The sequence below is a fragment of the Mus musculus genome, chromosome X, assembly GCF_000001635.26.
Source record: "Mus musculus strain C57BL/6J chromosome X, GRCm38.p6 C57BL/6J".
In the NCBI taxonomy this organism is placed as follows: domain Eukaryota; kingdom Metazoa; phylum Chordata; class Mammalia; order Rodentia; family Muridae; genus Mus; species Mus musculus.
Window position 1 is genome coordinate 57,197,747 of NC_000086.7, and position 11,743 is coordinate 57,209,489.

Sequence of the window (11,743 nt, forward strand, 5' to 3'; positions counted from 1 at the left end):
CAACTGTTAAGATGAGATCTGTGTTGTTTTTTTTTTAAGTTCCTCTATCTTTTTCAGTGTTCACTGTGAATAAGCCTCATTCTGTCCACCACCTTCTGTTTCCTGAGTCTGAGACTTTGGTGGAGCAGCATGAATCTTTCATTTCTGTGACAAATATTAAGTAGAAGAGTGAGCCGAGAAATCTGGTAGCAGCAGTAAGCATCGCTGGAAAAATAGAAAACAGCCCAGAGCCTCCTCTCATCTTAGGGCATCCCACAGGTCAGGAAGACATCCTTTACCAAAATGGATATGGCCTTACCTGGATTCAAAAATGTGTGTTATTCCCAAATCTTTGACTCTCACTCACAAAGAGTCTCTGAGTAAGAAGGCTGTACCTTTTAAAGGCAACTTTCTTAAAACTGGTTGAGCCTTTTTACCCCCTTTAAAACCTCCCTTCCAAGGTAGTTTTCCAGGAGGATTTACATTTGAAAGAGACCTAGAGGCCAGGCCACAGCAGGGAAAACAATCCCTGGGGAGATTGCCCTTGGCAGAGAACTGGCGTAGGGCAAACTTAGCATAAATTCTGGGCAACTAGAGTTATGACCCTTCAGCCTACAGCCCTCTGTTCTCTACTTCCAGTTGGTTTTCCATTTAAGGCTTCCCATCTATTTCACCTCTCTTTCCTTCTGACTCGTTCTTTTTTAAATTCCAGATTCTTTTTCATTGTTTTTGTTCCTAAACTATTCCAACCAGCGGTATCACTCCAACTTGTGTCTTCATCTGTCTTTCTGTTTCTTTGATCCAGAAAGAAATCACTGCATGGGCGACAAAGCTCACACATCCACACAGAGCCTTCCTTCCTTCATCTCAGACCTGTATTACACTGGGATATGCTGTGATTGGACAGGGAAAGCTTCCAGTGCCACCCCTTGTCCTACATCATGCACTGTCAACCTATGGAAGCCTCCTTGCAGGTTATATGGAAGGGTAGACTGAAGAATGAACCAAACTATCTCTTATCTGGAGATATGTCATTGTTAGGACATGAAAGGACAGACAAGAAAGACCACTAGCAGAACCGCTCAGCAACCCTGCCCATCTTCAGCAGAATATCACAGCCTGATTTGAACAAAATCAGGAGAAGCTTGCTTTCACTGAAGGATAATTACAGAATGATTCAAAGCAAAATGTGTTGCTCTTACTATATTCCAGGACTACTCTAATGAAGACAACTCTGTGAAGAAGAAAGACAAGTGCTGCTTTTACATAGCTTACATCCTGGATTAGTGGTCCTCAACCTTCCTAATGCTGAGACCCTTTAATACATTTCCTCATGTTGTGGTGACCTCCAACCATAATATTATTTCATTGCTACTTCATAACTATAATTTTGCTACTGTTATGAATCATAAATATCTGTGTTTTCTGATGGTCTTAGAGAACCCCCTCTCCCTCCCCCATCTCTCTCTTTCTCTCTCTCTCTTGTATGTGTGTGTGTGTGTGTGTGTGTGTGTGTGTGTGTGTGAAAGGGGAAAGAGAGAGGGAAGAGGGAGGAGAGAGGAAAACCAAGTCTAAATTGCCTTCTTTATTTGCTTCTTGGACTTGACTTTTAGCTAAGAGCAAGTGCAAATTTGTCTCTTTAATATGGATAACAGCCACTGAATTAGGCTCCCTCCCCTAGTATGGCATCAACTTAATTTAACTATCAACTGCTGCCAGAACTATTTCTCAATAAGATTAAATAAACAGGTCCCACATGGATTTGAATGTTGGAGGGCACATTCAACCTCACAAAGTGTCACTCCCACTAGTTATTGAATCGTGCTTCCATGTAGTTGGTTATCCCATCTCAAGAGATAGCTCTGCTGGGTGTGGTGGCGCACGCCTTTAATCCCAGCACTTGGGAGGCAGAGGCAGGTGGATTTCTGAGTTCGAGGCCAGCCTGGTCTACAGAGTGAGTTCCAGGACAGCCAGGGCTACACAGATAAACCCTGTCTCGAAAAAAACAAACAAACAAACAAACAAAAAACAAAAGAAGAAGAAGAAGAAGAAGAAGAAGAAGAAGAAGAAGAAGAAGAAGAAGAAGAAGAAGAAGAAGAAGAAGAAGAAGAAGAAGAAGAAGAAGAAGAAGAAGAGATAGCTCTATAGGCACAAGCAACCTAGTAACTATAAAGGTCATGGGGATTTTCTTCTCTCCTCAGGCAGAAAATACCTTGATTCCAAACCAGTGCCATTAGGTTGGATGTGAGTGTGCTCAGGTGGGAACCCTTGAACACTGATCATTACCCATATGGCACTGTGGATTCTGGGGCAGTGCAACTGAGAGAAGTTCTAATTCCATTCATTCACTAAAGAGCACCCATGACACTATAGCTCTGAAAGCACTTTGGCTTGTAGACCAAAAAAATGGCAGGGATGCAAAGATGGAGGGAAAACTAAGATAATTCCTAACTACCATTTGTAGATACTTCAGAGATACTCCCATGTTTTTACAAAAGTGGATCCATGGGAACACCCTATTTTTGCCATGGTATTTTCAATATCCTGACTGACCCCCTCTAAACTAGTGAAAATACTTTATTGACATAATAATATATCTACTAGATAACCCTACATCTTTTAATATAATACTTCCACGTAGCTTTCTTTCCTGCTATAGCTTACGCTGAGAGATTGATTACCTGTCACTCTAAACTTACTATTTATTTGAATGCCTCCACCTCCTTTTACACCATCAACACCTCCTACCCAACTAGAAAAAAAAAGTTTGCTGTCTCTAGTGTTTCTTTAATCATCTAAAGACATGACTACATGTCCTTTGCTTAGCTGACTGAGTCAGAAGCACAGACTGGCTAGCTCTGGTGGGGAGTAATGAAGTAGCTCAGGCAGGAAGTGCTGAGAGAGATGGATGCACAGTGCAAGCAGTGGGTGGGAGCCTGCTGCCGCCCTGAAGCCCCGAGCTTTGAGACAAAGAACATGAGGATGGAATCCAAGAGACTCAACTCAGGCTAGCCTTAGCAACCCAACTCCTTTGCTATCTGACTTGGTAAGTCACTCCTTTTCTCTGACCCTCAGTTGTTCCCTTTTATAAAGAAAACATAGGGTTTGCCCTAGGAGACACTGCTGGTAGAACTAGACGTCTCCTAATCAGGATCCCTTTGGGAAGACAGGGTCCTTTGAGGACATCTTGAGGCTGAGTTGGGAGCAGAGAACACATTTTAGAAGCAATGCCCTCACCAGAAGTTGTCAGGAACATAACTCAGAAAGGTCAGAGCTGAAGACAACCTTATGCAGAGAGGAGAAGAGAGAGAGGAGGGTTCTAACAAGTTAAAATAAGAGGTAGGATTAGGTAGTGGAAACTCAGAGCGGGCAGGAAAAAGCTAGACAGGAAGATGTCTAGATATAGAAGCTACACGATAGTTTTGGAGGCCCCCAAAGGAAGATGCATAAGGCAGGCTGAGACTAATGCATATGGTGGATTGAAAAATTAAAAGGCAGGCTAAAACATACACGTAACTTCTTGCTGTGAAGACCCCAGGACAATGCTTTTGTCCCCCGAATACTAGAGCAAGTGGAGATGGAGCTCTTGACCTTCAGCCTCTTGGTCCTTCCACATACTACCCCATAGTACCACTGCATTCTTTCCTAGACCAGAAAAGTTCCTAGACACTCTGATGTTTTCTTTCAGGAAACCTTCCTTACCCTCTCACATCTTCTTCCCCCTCCTTGTCATTGGTGCTCCTGAGCACATGCACCCTTGTGAGTATTTCTCTTCCATGTTTCTAAGCACAGCTCCACCAGCATTTCTCTAGGACAGTGCTTACCCACTGCACTGTGGTTAATATTCTCTTTGCATTTGTATCTTCATAGCTGGCAGGCCTTTCTGCCTTCACTTTGGATCTCCAGACCTATCAGAGAGCCCAGCACCTGTTGAACGCTGAGTAATGACTTGACAGCATAATATCCATTATTGTTAGCTAGCCTGGGTGGTCTTTCCATAGGAAACATCAATGGAAGAACCTTTTGAAATTATACAGAAAGCTGCTATGGGGGCAGTGTCTTTGTGTCGGATACACTAGAAGTAGATGTTAGAGTCCTACAGAAAGAAGGTCCAATGACTTCCAAAAGCCCTGTTATGGTTATACATTTTTTCTAGGTTTGCCTTGGAGGAAGCTCTTCTTGTACATAAGTGGAGAGAAGTGTATGTTATTCAGGAGATAGAATCTTACCTATGATACATGCCTCTGAGGGGTTTTTCCTCATAATGACAGAGAAAGAAAAGTCACATTCTCTCCCAGATAGAGGCCATAAACTATGCCAAAGACACCCTCTCTCACTGACACTATTTTCAGGCTTTCCAAAAAGGACAGGAAAAGAACATTGATGAACATACGCTATGCCTTGCACACAGTAGAGCCTTATATAATCTTCTTGTTCAGGGACAAAGACAGGGCTAGAGAGATGGCTCAGCAATTAAGATCTCTATTGGTCTTCCAGAGGACTTGTGTACATACTGTATCTGTGTTGGATGGCTCACAACCATCTATAATTCTAACTCCTTCTTCTGCTCTCCATGGGCACTTTAGCCACATGTGCACATGCCTACAAATATATACACATATATATTTTTAAAATTAAAATGATAACTCCTTTTTTTTAAAGACAACTAAAAAATACTCAGAAAAATTCCATGAAGATGTGAAACATAAAATACAAATGAAGGGCAAGATGAGATAATATTACAGAGCTATAAGAATGACTACAATAAAAAATGTGGATGATACCAAATGCTAGTAGGATAAGAAGCTGGTACCGCCAGCCAGTCAAAAGTAGTCCTTGGTCATAGAGAACATAGTAGTGGTTATCACTGTGAGACATGAAGGTGGTTGGAAGGATTCTTCTGAGAGAGTAGGACTAAAATCTGGATGATGACCACAATAAGTGTGTCTACCTTGTGAAAATTCATTTCACTTATGCTTTGTGTCCTTCACTTCAATATAAAGTTTGTCAGAAATACCTTCTCATAAAGGTAAAATTGTTTGTTCAGTGAATATAGAGCAAAAAGTAAAATGTGTCCTTTGCGTTACAACTTTACTTCTCAATGGGAGCCATTGATTCTTGTCTAAGAATCTCAGTACTATTCTCTTATAAAAATTTACATACAGTAGAGATTTGACAGGATAGCTCACTAGGTAAAGGTGCTTGCCACCAAGTCTGAAGACCTGAGTGTTATCCACTAGAATATACACATGGAAGGACTTAACCAACCCCCCAAAATTGTCCTTTAACATCCACATCCTGGCATGGCACGTATTCACACACACTAAAAGTTTTAAATATTTTTAGTTGAACCAAAAAGAAAGTTATTCTTACCTGCATGTCATGTCATATGACAATAATCTCAACATTCGGGATGAGATAAGGTAATTGTGAAGCCAGGTGTGGTGGCGCACGCCTTTAATCCCAGCACTTGGGAGGCAGAGGCAGGTTGATTTCTGAGTTCGAGGCCAGCCTGGTCTACAGAGTGAGTTCCAGGACAGCCAGGGCTACACAGAAAAACTCTGTCTCGAAAAACCAAAAAAAAAAAAAAAAAAAAAAAAAAAAAAAAGCTAATTGTGAGAGGCCAGCCTGAGCTACATAGTGAGACCTTGTTTAAACCTACCTCCAAAATGAATGAATGAAAGTTCACCTTGGAGACCTTGGATGGAGGCAGGCAGCTGGTCGATACTGATACTGAGGATTCCGATTCCATCGTGGAAATGAATACCCGAAACCAGGCGAACACTCCAAGCAGTTGCCTTCCCAACTTCCTGTGTCTATACTAGAGGTGGTTATCCCCGGGCCTTCCCTAGCTTATTCCACCTGGGCCTGTGCAATGTCATAGTAAATAGAAGCAACCAGAATATTCTGAAGAGTGGAAATGGGGACATGTTCCAAGTTATGAAAGCCAAGGGAAACAGATAACACTACATTCTAAGACTTGTCACATATGATTCAACTTTCAAGTTCATCTCATGTTTGTATCCCCAGGTCCAGCTCAGCACTTGGCTACTCAGTGAACATTGATTCAACCAAATGAACTGATTCAAGGGAGTGACTTTTGAAATTGCCTCCTGCTAATGTAACCAGAAAGTACAGCATCTTGGATGGAGATACCAAAGATCACAAGATCTTTCTTTGTGCTTCAGAGTCACATGGAGAATCTCATTGGTACAACCCAAATTTGTAAGGCCATACAGAAGTTTGCATGGAAGGCTACATGACTTTGAAGAAAGTATATATAAAACATGTGCAAGCTGAACACATCCAGGGCTACAAGGGCTACACAGAGAAACCTTGTCTTGAAAAAGAAAGAAAGAAAGAAACAAACAAACAAACAAAAAGAAAAGAGTAAATTACAACACATGTTTATTTTTGGTTTATTTTTTATTTTTTTGCTATGGTTTGATCTATCTAGAAGAAATGAATGGCTGTGGTGTGACTTAAGGTTACAGGTTGATTGTCCAATGTTAAGAAAAACATGAATTTTGGCTTTCTGGGGATTATAAAATGACTGCAGTGTATTTAAATGAGTGCTTAAGTACAGGATTATTTGTTATGGCATAAATATACTATTAGAAAAAATAAATAAAAGTAAACAGAATAAAAGAAAAGGAAATACAGTTCCTGTCAAACAGCCTCTGCTTTCTTCTGTTTGCTTGGTATATGTGGCAATCCCTATGAAGTGAATAAAAATATGTTATTTTCAAAATTAAATGCCTTTTCCACTTAAATAAATAAACACACACACACACATACACACTACCACCACCACCAACAACAACAACATCAACACAACTACTTCCCTTTGGTGTCGTTTTACCAAGAGCAAGTCCAGACTTGAATTGTCTACTTCATATTCCCTGTGTTTTGAATCCTCTCTCTGTTGCATGAGTCTGAATCAGTACCTGCCTGAAGGCTTCCTTGTGAATCTGTTTGTCCCTGTGTCTGTGTCTTCTGCCTGTGTGTGACTGTTCCTAACAAAGGGCTTTGCTCTGTATCATTGAGCAGGACAAAACGCACCACATGGGGATGGAATAGGATACTTGACAGAAATCTTTAACAGAGTTTTACAAGGACTAGGTCTCTGGCTCCAGCTGATCCTAACTGACCAAGATAACAAATGTCATTGTTATCTTGGATGCTTTCAATATTTCTGGGATATTTGAGGAAGTTGATTTTAATATCTGTATTTGCCAAAAAGCAGCAAAATATTCATATATATTTATGTCAGTCAGAATATATACCACATGTACCATAATCTTAATGTATAGATCACAGCTATACATTAGCTTAGGTTGTAAAAGTCGATTACTTGGGAAATGCAAGGCAAATGATGTCAATTGTTGCATTGCTCTCTTAAAAGCAAGTTAAACACACAGCAGGTCTTAAATGACTTAAGTTTTTGTAACATTGACTGTGAGACCTAGCAAAAGTTCCATTCTCCTAGAACGTGAGAGATATTTTCAGAATATTACATTGTCGTAATCCACAAAATCATATATAACGTAATTACTTTTTGGCTTTTTAATTAGTTCTTTGAGAATTTTTATAAAAATTCCTTTTAATTATATTTACCCTTCCTCCCTCATCACCTCCTAGATCCATTTCTTTTCCCTACTCAGCTAGCTTCATGTCCTTTTTTAGCCCACCAAGTCCAGTTTCTTTTGTTCATATGTTCTCATAAGTATGAACTTACACTGAAGGGTAGTCAACCTGGTACAAACTGCATTATTAAGTAAAACTGTCTCCAAGCAGCTATTAGCTTCCTCAGCTAGGGATGGTGCCATGTGCCCACCTCCCATCCCCATGTTGGGATTTGATCTGGTTTGGGCTTGCACAGGTCTTGGGCATGCCAACAGCAAATGCTGGCATATATGTGGGAAAAGGGAAATGCCTATTTACTGCTATTGAAAGTGCAAGCTGTTGTAGCTACTATGGAAATCCATGTAAAGGTTCCTTTCAAAACTAGATATAGATTTAGGTAATCCGGCTATACCACTCTCAGGGATATCCCTAAAGGTTTCTACATCTTTCTATGGAGATACTTGCTCACCCATGTTCATTGCTGCTCTATTCATAATGGCCAGAAACTGGAAACGCCTAGAAGTCCGTCAACAGATATTCGGATAATGAAAATGTGTTCCATTTACATGGTAGAATGTCATTGAGCTATTAATAGAAATGGGAATTATGAAATTCACAGGAAATGAATGGAACCAGAAGCAATCATTCTGGGCAAGGTAACCAAGACTCAGAAAGAAAAATGTCCCATGTCTTTTCTCATTTGTGGATATTAGTTTTGAATCTTTAGATATGTGTTTCATTCAAAATACCCTATGGGGTCAGGAAATGAATAACAGGCCATTCAAGAGGGAGGGAATATAGAATGGAGTGATATATAGAGGGAAGAGTGAATACTAGAACAGAAAGGCTTAGATGGTATGGGGGATGGGAAGCCATAATACAGGAGGGAGTACGGGGATAACTAAAACTAAACCCTTCTGAAAAAAAATCATGTCACAAACCACTATGGTAGAAGCTTCCTACAACATAAACATAAAAAGAATGTATATGGGTAACCCTATAACGGAGCAGTAATGTTTCCTACTAGATACCACAGAACTAAACAAAAAGCCTCATATCAGGAATGGATTAGCTCTTTTGGAATTGTTGGTCATTGAGGCCCCATAACCCCACCTCAAATATTGCAGGCTATTGCTAGCCTCTAGAACTTGTAAGTCCCCTAGCAACATTTTTGTTGTTGTTGTTGTTGTTGTTGTTGTTGTTTTTCCAAGACAGGGTTTCTCTGTGTAGCCCTGGCTGTCCTGGAACTCACGTTGTAGACCAGGCTGGCCTTGAACTCAGAAATCAACCTGCCTCTGCCTCCCGAGTGCTGGGATTAAAGGCGTGTGCCACCATGCCCTGCTCCCTAGCAACATTTTTTGTGAGCATCAGCTTTCAGCCTTCACCCTCAGGCTAAAGTTATCTAGAAAAGGATCTAGGTAGCATTCTGAAGATGGGAAGAATAAACCAGAGGAAAAGCAGCATCAATCAGCCAAGACTGAATGTCTCTAAACTCCACCTTCAGAAAACTCCACCTCCTTTCCTTATCATCTGGAGAGGGTCCTTGGTTTTCCTGTCTCTCTACCCACACAACCTAAAGGGAACCCTGCTTATTGACAGGCCCCACACACTTAAACAGAAGCCACACCCAGCTCTTTCATTGCAGAGAGATGTCTTCAGGGGAAATATCAACACAATTATAGAGGAAACCCATGGTATCTACTCATAAAAATCAAGACAGATTCCCACTCATAAATTAGAGCAGAACACTAGCAGGGCATGGCAATACATATTTACAAGTCCCAGACCTCATGGGGCAGCTCTAAAGAACTAGTTTCAGGCCAGCCATGGCTACATGGTGAGACCTGGCCTTATAACAAAGGATATGGATAGATAACTAAAGATCACTAGATATTTCAGGAAAACTGACAATGGGAAAAGAGGGGACAAAATAAGCAAATAAAACTGAGTCCAGACACAAGAGAAATTAAACGACTGGCAGAAGTTTCAAAGCAAATGTATTCTGATTTGTATCACCAGCAAGGATAGCCAGTACTCTTTCTCCTCCCCTCCCCCTTCTCCTTTTTTTCTTCCCCTTCTTCTTCCTCCTCCTCCTATTCTCTCTCTCTCTCTCTCTCTCTCTCTCTCTCTCTCTCTCTCTCTCTCTCTCTCTCTCTCTCTCTCCCGTGTGTGTGTGTGTGTGTGTGTGTGTGTGTGTTTGAGTAGTTTTTATTTTGCCTGCATGTATGTATATGTACCATATATATGCTTGGTACACAAGAAGATCAGAAAAAGGAATGGATCCGCTGAATCTGGAGTTACAGATGCTTGTGAGCCACCATGTGGGTGCTGGGAATCAAACCCAGATCCACTGCAAGAGCAGCCAGTACTCTTAACTACTTTGCTATTTCTCCAGCCCCAGCTCATCCCAGGGGTATTCTTCCAGCTTAAAACATTTTGTAATTTCTCTTTCTATCGCATTAAAAGACAGTTTAGTTATATTAACTAATTTCTTACACTTCTTCAGATGTCAAGGACTCTGAAATTACCAAAACGAACATCCTGTTCTAGAAGCTCATGACAGAGATGTCAGCCAAATCAAATATGATAGGATGTGACAAATATGATAAATTAAACACAGATGTGGGCATGTTGTGGGAGGGGGTATTTCATATCAGGCATTAGTGTCAAGGGACAGGGATCCAGCCTGTACATAGGGAATAGTACAAAAAGGTACAGTGTGTGAAGGGAAACAAACCTAGCTTAACATGCATGATGAGCAGGGATGAGCATCAATGGTTTGTGAAAGACGAGGGAAGAAATGTGGGCAGGGAGTTGCTCATTTCTTGTGCTGAAAATAAAAAAAAAATGTATCCTCTAGTGGATAATCTTCCAGCATATTTAGGAAAAAAAGAGCAGCCTCTGTGACACCCTTCATATAACAAGCAGAACACCAATATAGTTAACTCTTTCATATACACTAGAAATATTTTTCCTTGCAGAAATTATGACTGTATTTTAGATTATCTATATAAGATTGGAACCACAAGTATATTCACACCCAAAGCAAGTTTTTGAAGTAAAATACACGGAAAGAATTTTTCCCTATATAGTTTTTGGTTACAGATCAGTTACTAGCTTGGCAAAAAAAAAAAAAAAAAAGTAGCACAAGAAAAGGAGACTTAAGAAAGTCGGTATCAGAACTGAAAAAATGAGACAATTCACATAGACCTAACTTTGTACAAACTGAAACAGTGGTGGTCAACATTCAATTAGCAGTCCAAGTACTGTCATGCATGCCATAAATCTACGTATTTACTGAGAACAAAGTTTGAGAGTCATTTCTAGATGTAGGCACTTGAAGGTTTTATTTTTTATTTTAGGTATTATAGTTTCTGTTCATTTTAAGAAGGGGTCTATGTAGACTAAGATGATATCAATTTCACCATACTCTGGCCACAGGCTCCCAATTGCTAGGATTACAAGGACACTTCACTGTCACAGGCTTAACTGCAGATTTCTTAGTGGGGCCTACCACAATGGCCAACCTTCTCAGTATTAGAGAGAAATAAGTATAGGATGTTTCAACAGGAAGGCCTTTTGTCTCAGAATCTGACATCAGAATAGAGCTAAAGTGTCGAAACTGGAAAGTTAGCCATTGTTGCATTGTGCAGAAAAGACTATTCTGAAAAGGACATGGAAGGAGGAGGAAGAGGAGAAGGAGGAGGAGGCGGTGGTGGAGGAGGTGGCTGCGGCGGCTCTGGTAATATAGTTTAGTGTAAAGTATTTGCCTAGCCAAAAAAAAAGAGGCCTTTGGGGCTGGAGTAGGGAAGAAGGGAGGGGAAAGAGAAGAAAGAGGGGGTGAGAGGTAAAGAGGAAGAAAGGGAGAGCAAGGGAGGGAAAGAGATAGAAAGAATGACTTAAAATACAAGTCCAGCATGACATAGCCATGTTGACATGTCAGGACAAATGTCATTGCACTTCCTTGAGTCTGGGACCGAGTCTTGATTCCAATCAGATTGGTTAATATGGTCACTTAAAAGATTTTAATTTAATCTAATGGTGTGGAGGGCAGGAAAGCAAGCAAGCAAGGAGACAATTTGAGGTACTGCAGTTTAGGAAGGCAAGACAAGGAGCAGGTGGAGGCCTGGGTTTGGCC

At 40.7% G+C, this 11,743-nt stretch overlaps 1 long non-coding RNA gene across 1 annotated transcript; it reads left to right on the plus strand.

The window, feature by feature from the left end:
• Positions 1-2,890: 2,890 nt before the first annotated feature.
• Positions 2,891-6,632, plus strand: Gm14718 (predicted gene 14718). The gene is made up of 2 exons (NR_038463.1): positions 2,891-3,025; positions 6,010-6,632. It is a non-coding gene; the product is annotated as a predicted gene 14718 (long non-coding RNA).
• Positions 6,633-11,743: the final 5,111 nt, after the last annotated feature.